The sequence below is a fragment of the Copadichromis virginalis genome, linkage group LG9, assembly GCF_057382275.1.
Source record: "Copadichromis virginalis isolate Kocher_CV1m ecotype Utaka linkage group LG9, C_Virginalis_male_GT1.1, whole genome shotgun sequence".
NCBI lineage: Eukaryota > Metazoa > Chordata > Actinopteri > Cichliformes > Cichlidae > Copadichromis > Copadichromis virginalis.
The window spans coordinates 21,921,898-21,933,171 of record NC_140626.1 but is presented as its reverse complement, the minus strand read 5'-3'; the positions used below and the strand labels follow the sequence as shown (position 1 = coordinate 21,933,171).

Genomic DNA, 11,274 nt, shown 5'->3' with positions numbered 1-11,274 from the left:
AAGTAGTTGGCCAGTGTTTTCATGGGAGTCAGTGTCTTCCACACAAACTATAGGTGACGATGGCAATCTGCTAGCAACCAAAGCAATTGCAAGGAGGTTTTGGGCAACCAGTGGTTGCCAGTGAGTTACTGAGCCTGTGTGACTGGGGCATAAAAAAAGATTCCAAATGGATGATCACTAAAGCCATTTTCAGACACAAACTCCAGAAAATGTTGGGAGGACATTGTTAAAAGTTTTCCAGCAGAGCAGTTGAGTTCTCACTACTGGGAATAAGCCACTTGTTATAGATGAGGAACTCCCTGAAAACCCAGGACAAGCACTCATTAGCCGTGCAACTACCCAACAATTAACCTTTCCTGTGTTCACAGTGACACATCAACTGGACTTTGTACTAGAGACCTGGGAAGTTAAAGACTGAATATCAAATCCAACTACATGAGACATTTGACTCAACACTTTAGTCAGGTAATCGCTACAGTTCAGGAATGTTTTTCAGCTGCTATTTTATTTGTTTAGTTTTTTTTTTTTTAGCAATGTGTCACTTTGAAATGAAAATTCAAAACTATTAAATATGTTCATATGTGACTCTAAAAACCTTAAATTGCACAGAATGAAATGGTACTTTTGCATCAGTGACTGACTCATTGGCCCATTTGTTAGATGTACTTTACACTAAAGGCTCCCTCCTACCCTGTCACAAACACAGACAGCAGCCTTGTACTTGACGGGATGATGGTCACATTTATCCACAATGAATGCAGTCATACCAGCATTATCGACCACCTACAGTCTGACTAATTGGAAAAGGCTTGGATCCTTGAATATTTCATATGAGACATTACTTATAGGATCAAAATGAGCTTTTATTTGTCTATAATGACCCCAAAGGTTAAGAACTCCCTCGCCACTGAGGCACTCTCTGTGCAGCGAGGGAGCACTCACTCAGCTAATGAAATTCACAAGTCCATCAGCAGCTTGATGCAGTGGTCACTGTCAGACCACAGATGTTATGAGAAAAAAACTGCACAGAAGAAAGTAAATTGCCCATTTTCACCCCAAAATGATCAATACAAGCGAAGTTCCAAACACAGCAGCATATTATTCATGTTATTTTTGACAAGGAGAAGTGCTATGATATAGTGATATGAAGTAGTGTATTTGTCACAGCTGTCTATGAAATTGTTATACTATAGCAATGCACATTCTACCCAAGTGCACTGGGCCACCAACATTCGGTTAGTTTGAGTATGATTTCTAAAATTGAATAGATATCTTAGAGCAGTGTTTCCCCACCACATAGGTGTTCCGTGAGAAATGATCAGGTGTGGAAGATTATCTGGTTCCACCTGATTACTCTAAGCCAGCGGTCCCCAACCTAATTTGTGCCCGACAATATTTTCACGGACCGGCCTTTAAGGTTTTGCGGATAAATACAACAAAATGAAACTAGTACCAGGACCGAAAAAAAGAAGATTTATTCATAACACACGTGAAAAGACCCAGGAAAACAGAGTTAACGGGGGGAAAAAAAACGATAACAAAATAATGCTGAAAACCGATAAAAACCCTGAAAACCATACATCTCAACTCTCGTGGCCCGGTACCAAACCGGTTCGTGGCCCGGGGGTTGGGAACCGCTGCTCTAAGCGACTGGCTGAGTAACGGGCAGAACAATTACATTCTCTTCCACTAGAGGGCAGTACAACTACCTGCTCTAATTAAAAGGGTTGCCAACTGCGAGTAAAACAGAAGAAGACGAAGAAGGAAATTACATAAAAGTCATGCTGTGAGTAAGACAACAAATATTTGGGGGAAAAAAGTAGTGTGACCTGGGTCCTGGAGAAAGATTCTGAACCAGATGAAGGCCGTAGCATGAGTAGTGATCAGAAGAAAGCAAGAAAGGTATACTAGGGACAAACTGAACCAATTCTGGTGTGTGGGGAAAAACTATCAATATGCTTTTTGTGACATTTTTGTTTGGTGGTGTGCTGTATGATTTTTCTAATGTGAAATGTGGTTGGGATACACTGTCTTAGAGAACACTATGTCACTGTTTCCCAAGTTAAGCCGCAGAATGGATAAAACTGTGAATGTTTTTGTGCTCTACAAGGGTACTTATTAAGAACATGTTTGAAAGGGAATGCAACGCAAAGAGGAGCTGAGCTGTGACAAACTGATGGGTACCCTGGCCTGGGGACGAAGGGCAATTGTGTTTGGACTGAGGAAACTTTACTGAGTTTTAGTTTCATGGAGGCACAAGTGATCATATTGGGATGAGGGTAAACTGTTAAGTTATTAGCCAAGGATAGCAGCTGAGTGTAGCAAGCTGCATTCTGGTGATCTACAGGTAGCAGGTAGCTGCACCACCTGTATCTTCATCAACCTTCAGTCAAAGCTTACATACTTCTAACTTTTGGCCTAAATAACATTTAAATTGGTGTGTTATCAGAAAAATATTATATAAATATATTTTAAAAAAATACCCCATACAGTTGTCATGAGGGGAAATCGGCTATAGATACCAAACCATGTGTAAGTAATTGTAGGCATACTTATTTCTACCGTAAAGTTGTGCAATTTACTTTGAGCTCTGTGAGGGCCAGAGACAGTCTTATATGTTGGCCATTCAAAGAATTGTAGCTTTTATAATTTCTACATTGGCTTCACTTTTCAGACACTTGGCTATAGCGACAGTATTAGCTGGGAGGTATTAAAAAGCTCTTCAGAGCTGAGGGGAACTGGAAATTCAGTGTTCCTCATAATGACCTCATCCACAGCACAGGAGTAAATGTATTTACTTTCCATCACTGATAAAGATGTGTGCTAATCCTGGGGATCAAATAAGCAATCATATCACCAAAGTTTATTGGGTTTTCAGTGGCTCAAATAAGCCACACAAAGCACAACAGGAAATTTGAAAGTGTCCCCATAATCCCTTTATTTTCCGTTGGCCTGAATAGCAAACATAATGTGGCTAACTCCAATAAATAAGTTTAATTGCTGCTATTAGTGTCACAATGAGGCTGTTGAAGGTTTGTGTATAAAATTGTCAGGGTTGGAGGTTTTTTTTCTCTTGATTGGTTGGGCTTTGTTGGATGTCTCTGTTTGACAAAAAACTCGTCATCACATCTACTCTTTCTGAAATCAGACACTTTCCAAGTGCAAGATGAGACCAGAACTCTGCATCCGTCATTCACATCCAAATATAGTTTATACAAGTACTCCGTAATAAGAAAGAGTACCCTACCAGTGTTGCCTCTGGCATTTCAACGCAGATCAAAGAGCTGCATGGCAGAAATGTCAGTGTTTACTAAATATTTCATCTTTTCAACGTGACCACTGAATAGTGGGGTAAAATCTCGCAGGACTAAAATATATGACCAAATTAGCTGTTCAATTACCATATCAAAAGTGTCTGCAGTTTCACAGCTCACTTGGGTGGGGTTGGAAAACCATACAAAAAACAAATATCTGTGTTGTTTCTTTGTGAATTATCTACGGTATTATTATGCAGTGATGATATGAACTGAAACCCAGTTGTCAACACTTCAACTGCAACAAATAACACTATAAAAATTGTGAATGAAATATTTATTTTCTTGCATTTTGACTTTATTAGAAAGAGGCATTTGAATCAGCGAGAGACTGGAAAGGTTTTATAGTACTTTAAACTTTAAGGTGAGGAGATTTGGGGGCACATTAGTGCCGTTGTTAACACTCTCACTTCACAGCAAGAAGGCTCTGAGTTCAAACATGCTTTTTGGGTGAAGCCTTTCTTACTGTGGATTCCTCCAAGTACTCCAGCTTCCTTCCACAGTCCAAAAACATGGATGTTAGGTTAATTGTCTGTCGTTGAGAAACTAGTTACCTGGGTTTAGTGAATATGTGAATATGGCACAAATTGTTTTAAGACCTCTCTCTTTCCCTATCTTTCCCTTATTCTGATTGGCTGCCTATAACAAACAGAATGTTTGAACACCAGAAGGTTGGTATGTCTGAGAGGACCATGATAAGGAAATGAGCGCTTTCATTGATGTAATAAAGAGCCAAGAGTGGCCTGATAACTAAGCTTTTTTAATTTTAGCCATGTTTAATATAAAGATAATCTAATCTTTCTTAGACCTACCTCTTGTTTGGGGTACATTTTTAATTTCTTGGGATTAGTTTTACCTAATTACATCATTTTTACATACATAAAAAAACTCACATGGCAACAACAGGTTCATGTTATAGCATAACACAGTAAAGCTGCGTATTATGAAAGTTACAACATATGAAAATAGCATGAATTATAATTAGCGGCAGCAAAGCCACAATGTGATGTGCTTCTCTTGCACTATATGAGGACGCGTGGTCTCAGGAGGAAAAGAAAATTCACATTTATTTCACACATTCTTAAGAGTTCGTTAGGATGACAATGTTTCTGTTTGATCCAGCTTGAACTTCTTGAACTTCACAAACTCACTGTTCTGATTGTTGAGTCACTAAAACATAATAAATGGAAAATACTTGATGGTCAGTTCAACACAGAACTTGATAGATCTTTTACTGAAAATGAATCTGTTCAGTGATGTGTGGCCATATAGTGAAAGCTTACTAAATACTTAGTATGTGGGGTCAATTACTTATTTACAATATTTATTAAGTTCCGGAAACATTTAAGCCACAGAATTGATTTCTAAAAGTCATGCTGGCTGAGTGGTGCTCAAAACGGCAACTGTCTTATACAACGCTTCTCGCAAATCTCATCAGAAGGATATTGATTTAATAAATCCACATATTGTCATTGAGAATCTCATGGGTACATAATGGCACAATTTTAGGTCTACTGAAGCAATTATCTGTGCAAAGCTCTTATTGGATATGGCAGCAATGACTTCAGAGTTAAACTTCAAAGTCACAGCTGGAGCTACCACATATTGAACAAGTCCTCCAACTAAACGATCATATCAGTTATTGACTCCTACTGTCGGACACGACTTAAGTCAGGATTCAGATGAACTTATGCAGTCGTGCTACATCTAATTAACATCTAAGTAAGTTTATGTAAATATAACATGGTCAGCTCAACAGCCTATCTCTCAAAATTCTACCAGCGTGCATGTTGCAGCTGGTTTACTTAAAGGAAAAGGTTAGTGAGAACATGCACAGGACCTCCAGACCAGTTCCGAACCATGACAGGTTACGTTGATAGTGAATGGGTACCTTTAGGCCATGAAAGAGCTTGCACAAATGACCTGTGGGGGTTGTTTTCTTGTGAAGGACAGTCATCTTATCAAATATTTGCTTAATTATACATTTGGTAGACACAGAGCACTATTACTTTTCATTTGGTACTTTTTTCTACCAGTATTCAAACCATTAGTTTCCACCTACACTGTAAAAAAAGTCAGTAAAATATACAGCAAAACACCGTCAAATTCCAACGGTAATGGAGCATAAAACCAAAAACTTCCTTTTACTGTATTAAATAGATTGAATAACCGTTAATTGTGAGACTGGATAAAACTTTGTTTTTTACTGTAATAAAATGTTGAAATTATAAATATTTTCTGTGAAAACAAATAAATATGCATACATTTTACAATTACATATTGTAATGTTGAAAATGTCTGAAAAACTTAGATTTTACGGTATTATTTGAGTAAAACTACATCTTTTGGGGTTGTGCACATTGGAATTCACAGTATAAAGCTGTAGATTTTTAAGCAAACAAAAACATTCATTTTTACAGAAACAAGATGTTAAAAAATAGGGTCCACCGTAATAATACAACCAGTACATACCATTAAAAAAAAGCAAATATCAGCAGTGAAAGACAATAAAACTGATAGTATTTTTATTTTTTTTTTAAATTCAGATACTGATATACAGATTAAAAGTTAGGCCTGCAGTATATCATTGTTAACCTTCTGATAAAAAAATCAACAGCAAAAGAAGATGTTAAACATAAAGTTTATGGTTGTGAATAAAATTGATTTCAATAATCTTTTTTAATCATTATTTTAAAACAACTTTATGTTGTTGTGTTTCACGCCATATTATCAGACCACCTTAAGTGGGTCGGCCTTAAATTTTGAATTTGTGTGATCGCTGTTGATTGGTAGCTAAACTGCTGGTAAACTGTGTGTACAGACGTTTTACGTTCGAATTGCAGAGAAAAAAAATCTGGTAGCAACATTGTGCAGTATGAGCGAACCATTTCACCAAAAAAGGGGGAAGCAAGGCAAGACGTGGCTGCAGCGGTCTGCAGACGTGACTTCTGATCAAATTCGAACCTCCTAAAGAAACAAAGAGCGACGTTACATTGCGGGATGACGTCACCTGAAAATGACCAATAGCGTGGCGCGCTGCTGAGCTGTGTGCCAACCGCTCTTTTTTTCATGCAGGAGACTCAAGTTGGCTTCGCTAACGGACACAGTTTTGAACTCGTATATTAGCGCCATTTATTGCTGCTTGGACCACAGCATCTTCGGAATTTGTAGACATCCTGGCAGCTTACAATTAGTTCGAGGTGAGGTGAGTACATGCAACTTCAAGTTATCTCTGTTATAAAAATCCACCAGCCCAGCGTTTATAGATAATTTTAGCAGTTCGTTTTTTATGAGTGAGGTTGTGAATTTAGTTAGCATTTGTGAGTTGAGTTAGCATTACTGTTGCGAGGGAAGCATTGCTCTGGATTAGTTTCTGTATATGGCGTGCTTAATTCGCTAGGGAGGAATTACCAAAGTACATGGAGTTATGTTAACGTGTAATTTCTGTGGTAAGGTAGTTCAGTCATCAAGGGGCTGCGTGCTTCATTGTAAACTGCATCGGAATGAGCCACGTTGTTTCTTTCGGTGTATTGAAGCAGGCTGCAAGCAGACATACACCAGGTATGGCACGTTTAAGGCTCATTTTTACCGAAGACACTGCCCCCACCCATGTCACTGGTGTGGTGGTGGTTTCTTCGTTTACATGTGCAATGGCGATGTGTGAACGTCAGTGTCAGAACTCTAAAGAGTTAATAGCTCATCTGAAGAGCCATATTGTGGAAGGACACGTGGTCACTTGTCCAGTACGAGGATGCACAAATACCTTTAGAGTTAAATCATCTTTTGCTGCTCACATGTCACGTAAACACAGAGTTTTCAGACAGCAGCATTGGTGATTTATATAGAGAGTCTGCATGTCAATCATCATCTGTTCCAACCACATCAGATGACTTTGTACCCTTGATTTCCGAGCCTGCTGCACAGTCTATTACAGATGAAGATAACATGGAAATGCCCCCTGAATTCTGTGATCTTTTTCTGAGAAACGTTTCACTATTCTACTTAAAATTGCAGGGTCAGTTTCTACTGCCTGCTTCAACCATACAGAACATTGTAGAGGAAATGCAGAACATGCATGAGTTGGGACAGACATACAGTTTGGGTAAACTTGCATCACTGTTAAAAGATGACACATCATTATCAGAGGAGGACATCAATAAAGTCTGCGAGTCTGTCAAAAGCTATGATCTTTTTTCTGCATGTCATACCGGGCCATTGAGGACAGTGCACTCCAGAGCTCAGATCTTTAAAAAAGCCTTCAACTATGCGGAACCAAAGAAAATATTTTTAGGGAGAGATGAAAACAGAAAAGATAGGTTTGCCTATTATGTGCCTTTAAGAGAGACTTTGAGATGTCTGCTAGAGTCTGATCTGTGGCAGAAATCAGAAGAGCCCTCTACTGAGCCTCCTGCTGATGTTCTGTGTGACATAAGTGATAGTAAGCTGTTTTAAATAAAATGATTTTTTTTGGTCAAAACCCACTGACTTAATTGATTTCTATCCATTAACATCTTACATGAAGTATGGGTACCAAATGGTTCCATTGAAACACAGTGTGCTGTCACAATAATGGTGCTGTTAGTTTGGTACTTACGAAACACTGTATAAAAGTGTAGTATCAAGCAAGATCAGCTTCATATTTTAAGACCAAAGGTACCACTTGGTGTAAATTGACCTTTATTCACATTCTTTTATCAGACATCTTGGAAATGGGGGACAGCATAAGGAGTTCCATTACTAAGGTGCTGCCGGACCTGTCTGCCTCAATCCTTGAAATTGTACTGGAGGCACTACAATCATTAGGAGTGGAGACATCTGAGAAACAAACCAGTAAGTATTATGATTTCATTGCACAATAGCCATGAAGGGCTTTCTGTTTTTTCGATTATGCTTTGGCCAAGGTCCAAAAAGTACAATTAATCTATTGTTTGTGATATTGTTTTACAGCACCAAATATGGAAATTTCAAGCCAGGCCAGCATATCGTCTCCATCTGTTTTAAGGTTTAAGGGTGGTGGCACAGCTAAGACCCAAGAGTCTCTTTCAAGGTTAGTAAAGTAAACAGATTCAAGAAGATATTTTACACATTTCTTTGTCGTCTGTCTCTAAATCTTATTTTGTCTTTATTATGATTAAAAAGGTTTGTTTTGTTCCTGCCCTTTTCAGACACTGAATTTGAGCAGAAACCATAAGGATACTCAAAGGACCTGTGACTCTCAGGAAATGGTGAGATTTCAGGTCATAATCTTTTTTTTTTTTTTCCCATTAAATTAATTTTCCTTTTCCCCTTTACAATATTGCTGTTTTGTTTTTGTAAACGGCATCAAATGAGAGGGACCGATGAAACAGTTTCAAGACAATGGCAGGAAAAAAATGCTGAAGATTGAAACAAACCTTGGCTGGAAATATTTGGTATGTGTTTTACCGTAAATCAAATTGTTGAAAAACATTCAGCTACACTGCAACACAGGGAAACTTGATTTGCACTTATTTTGTTACTTTAATTTCTTGTCTCATTATTTTTGTCAGTTATTATTGTTTATGGTGTATGCCCTTCTTGTTTTCTTTCTGAATGCAGAAGGTATCTAGCCAGTCCACAATGAAAGCTTCGTTGCACCCCATGAGTCTTCTGGCAGAAATGATGGCGGCTGTATTCTTTGGTTTCCCTAAACATCACACCCTGCCTGTTTATACGAGGCTCTTCAATTAAGTCTGCACCCAAAGATTCAATGAGAGGTAAGCAGTGGTATTATTCAAGTTTTGCTAAAGAAAGATGGACAGGAGACACTAATCTTAATCAGCCGAGCTCAGGTTCATGTCCAGGTGAGCAGTTTCATACGCTATAAAATGTAGATTGAATGATAGGTCTCATCACCATGCATTCAGCCATTAACTTCAAGATTTAAAGTATAACTATTGCCAAAACGCAACCTGGGCTGTGTGGTTTTTTTTTTTTTTTACTGTATCGATTTTGATGTGCTCAAATTTATGCCCCGGCCCCCTAGTATTCCCATTCACTGGCTATTGACCACAAAATAAAATCACGGTCAATCTCAAAAACGGCTCGTTTGTCGTAATTATGCTTTTAGATATATGTTTGTCTCGTTTACAGTAAAAAAAAACAACAAAAAAAACAGCCCAGGTTGCATTTTGACAATAGCTATCCTTTAAGAACTGTATATTTTACACTTAAGAAATCATTTATCATTAGATCTGTTTTTGGCAGCACGTTTTGTTCATTTCTGTGCATTTTGCTCAAGCACTGATCAAACTTTGTCCATTTTTTTTGCTGCAGAGGGGATCCTGCCACTCCAAAGTGAACTCCTGATGGACATTGAAGTACTCCTGCAGAGCTTGTATCTTCAACGCCATGCGCATTAGAAACTCCACCGAGTCCTTTCCTTCACCAAGGCAGGACCCAGTGACTCATTAGTGTTGATAGGTCAGGGGCAGGTAATATTTTGTTTCATGTTTATTCATTCCTCCATGGATTACCAGCCATATATATGGACACATGCTGTATTCTCAAGATCTATGCTGTTTTGTAGGAATAGAGAAAATGATATGTTTAGTCTGTTTTCAAATGGTATGTCAAATTTTCTCATTGTTTATCAGTAATATTCTCTACCTTGGTTGTATATGAGCATCTTTAGATTTTTCTATATTTAGCGGTTGCAAATGTAAAATGTACGGTAAACCATTTATGTTCCTCATATTGTACTGTATTTTTAGCGGTAAAATACCGGCAGCTGTGGTTGCCAGGAATTTACCGTAAAATGTATCTGGTCAAAATAAAATGCTGTAATTTGTTATACAATTTCACTGTGTTTTTTACTGTCAAAGGTTTTAATCAGGTTTAACATATTTCTGTTATTTTTACAGTTATTTACAATAATAGGGTCTATCCTATTACTGTTAAATTAACAACAAATTACTGTAAATATTATTATATTATAACTTTTTTTTTTACTGCAAATATCCGTAAAAAGCTATGGAAAGTTGCATTTTTTACATTAAATTGCTGTATAATTGACAAATATATTTGTTTTTTTCTATCATGATTTTGGTAAAATAATACGTTGTCTACCTTAAAAATTAGGGTTACAAAACCAGTATACCGTATTGTCTTTTACAGATTCCACATTTTTTACACGGTATATTCCTGGCAACCACAGCTGCCGGTATTTTACCGTAAATTTGACAGATTTTTTTTTACAGTGTACTCCCTAGTGAAAGGTCTGGCTATGTAGGAGTTAACTCAATAAGATCACTTTGATCATTTGACTAAAAAAGGTTTGAGAGCAATAAAACTGAAAAATAAGCTGTAACAGACTGAACTGAAAGCAACTGTATTGTTGGGAGATATGTAATTACTCATGGGTTGGTCACAGTCCATGAGTCCACAGACATTGTTAAACTGAAGACTTTTCATATACTGTAAATAGCTCTATCTATGAGATGATTTTAAGACATGCACAGTGTCTTCCCCATTCAAGATCTGGCATGTTTTTCTTCAATCAAAAACACTTGGATATTGCATTTGACTTTCCAGGTAAACACACCTTACCATATGTGTGTACAGAGTTTCAAACCTGTCGTTGATTGCTGACATGTTGTGGAGGCAGAGGGCTCGCTAAAGCTTTGTGGTCTAGGCACAGGCTGTCAGAGCGCAGAGCTGACCTTACATCAGGGAAACCTGCAGAGAACGTCAAGCAGCCTCAGCAGCGCTCTTTTCAAGAACTAGGTACTAGCCGGGAGGCTGGGGGAGTCTATTTTTGTTTATCTTTCATGTCAGGAACCACCCAGGGATACGACTGAGCCTAGTTGTTGTTAATTGCACACACCACCTCAGTTAAGCTTTAATTACTTTACTGTGAGGCTCATTGTGCTGGATTGTCACTTCATCTTTCAGGGAAGTGTTGGATCCAAAGACATGCTAATGATCTCATATGGTTAAAAAA

At 37.9% G+C, this 11,274-nt stretch overlaps 1 long non-coding RNA gene across 2 annotated transcripts; it reads left to right on the top strand.

The window, feature by feature from the left end:
• The first annotated feature begins 6,010 nt into the window (after nt 1-6,010).
• LOC146701827 (uncharacterized) lies at nt 6,011-10,130 on the top strand. 2 transcript variants are annotated; one of them, XR_014922240.1, is made up of 6 exons: nt 6,011-6,514; nt 8,013-8,144; nt 8,262-8,361; nt 8,480-8,725; nt 8,892-9,049; nt 9,609-10,130. It is a non-coding gene; the product is annotated as an uncharacterized LOC146701827 (long non-coding RNA). The 2 variants fall into 2 exon arrangements; XR_014922239.1 differs by having other exon boundaries at nt 6,012-6,519.
• Nucleotides 10,131-11,274: the final 1,144 nt, after the last annotated feature.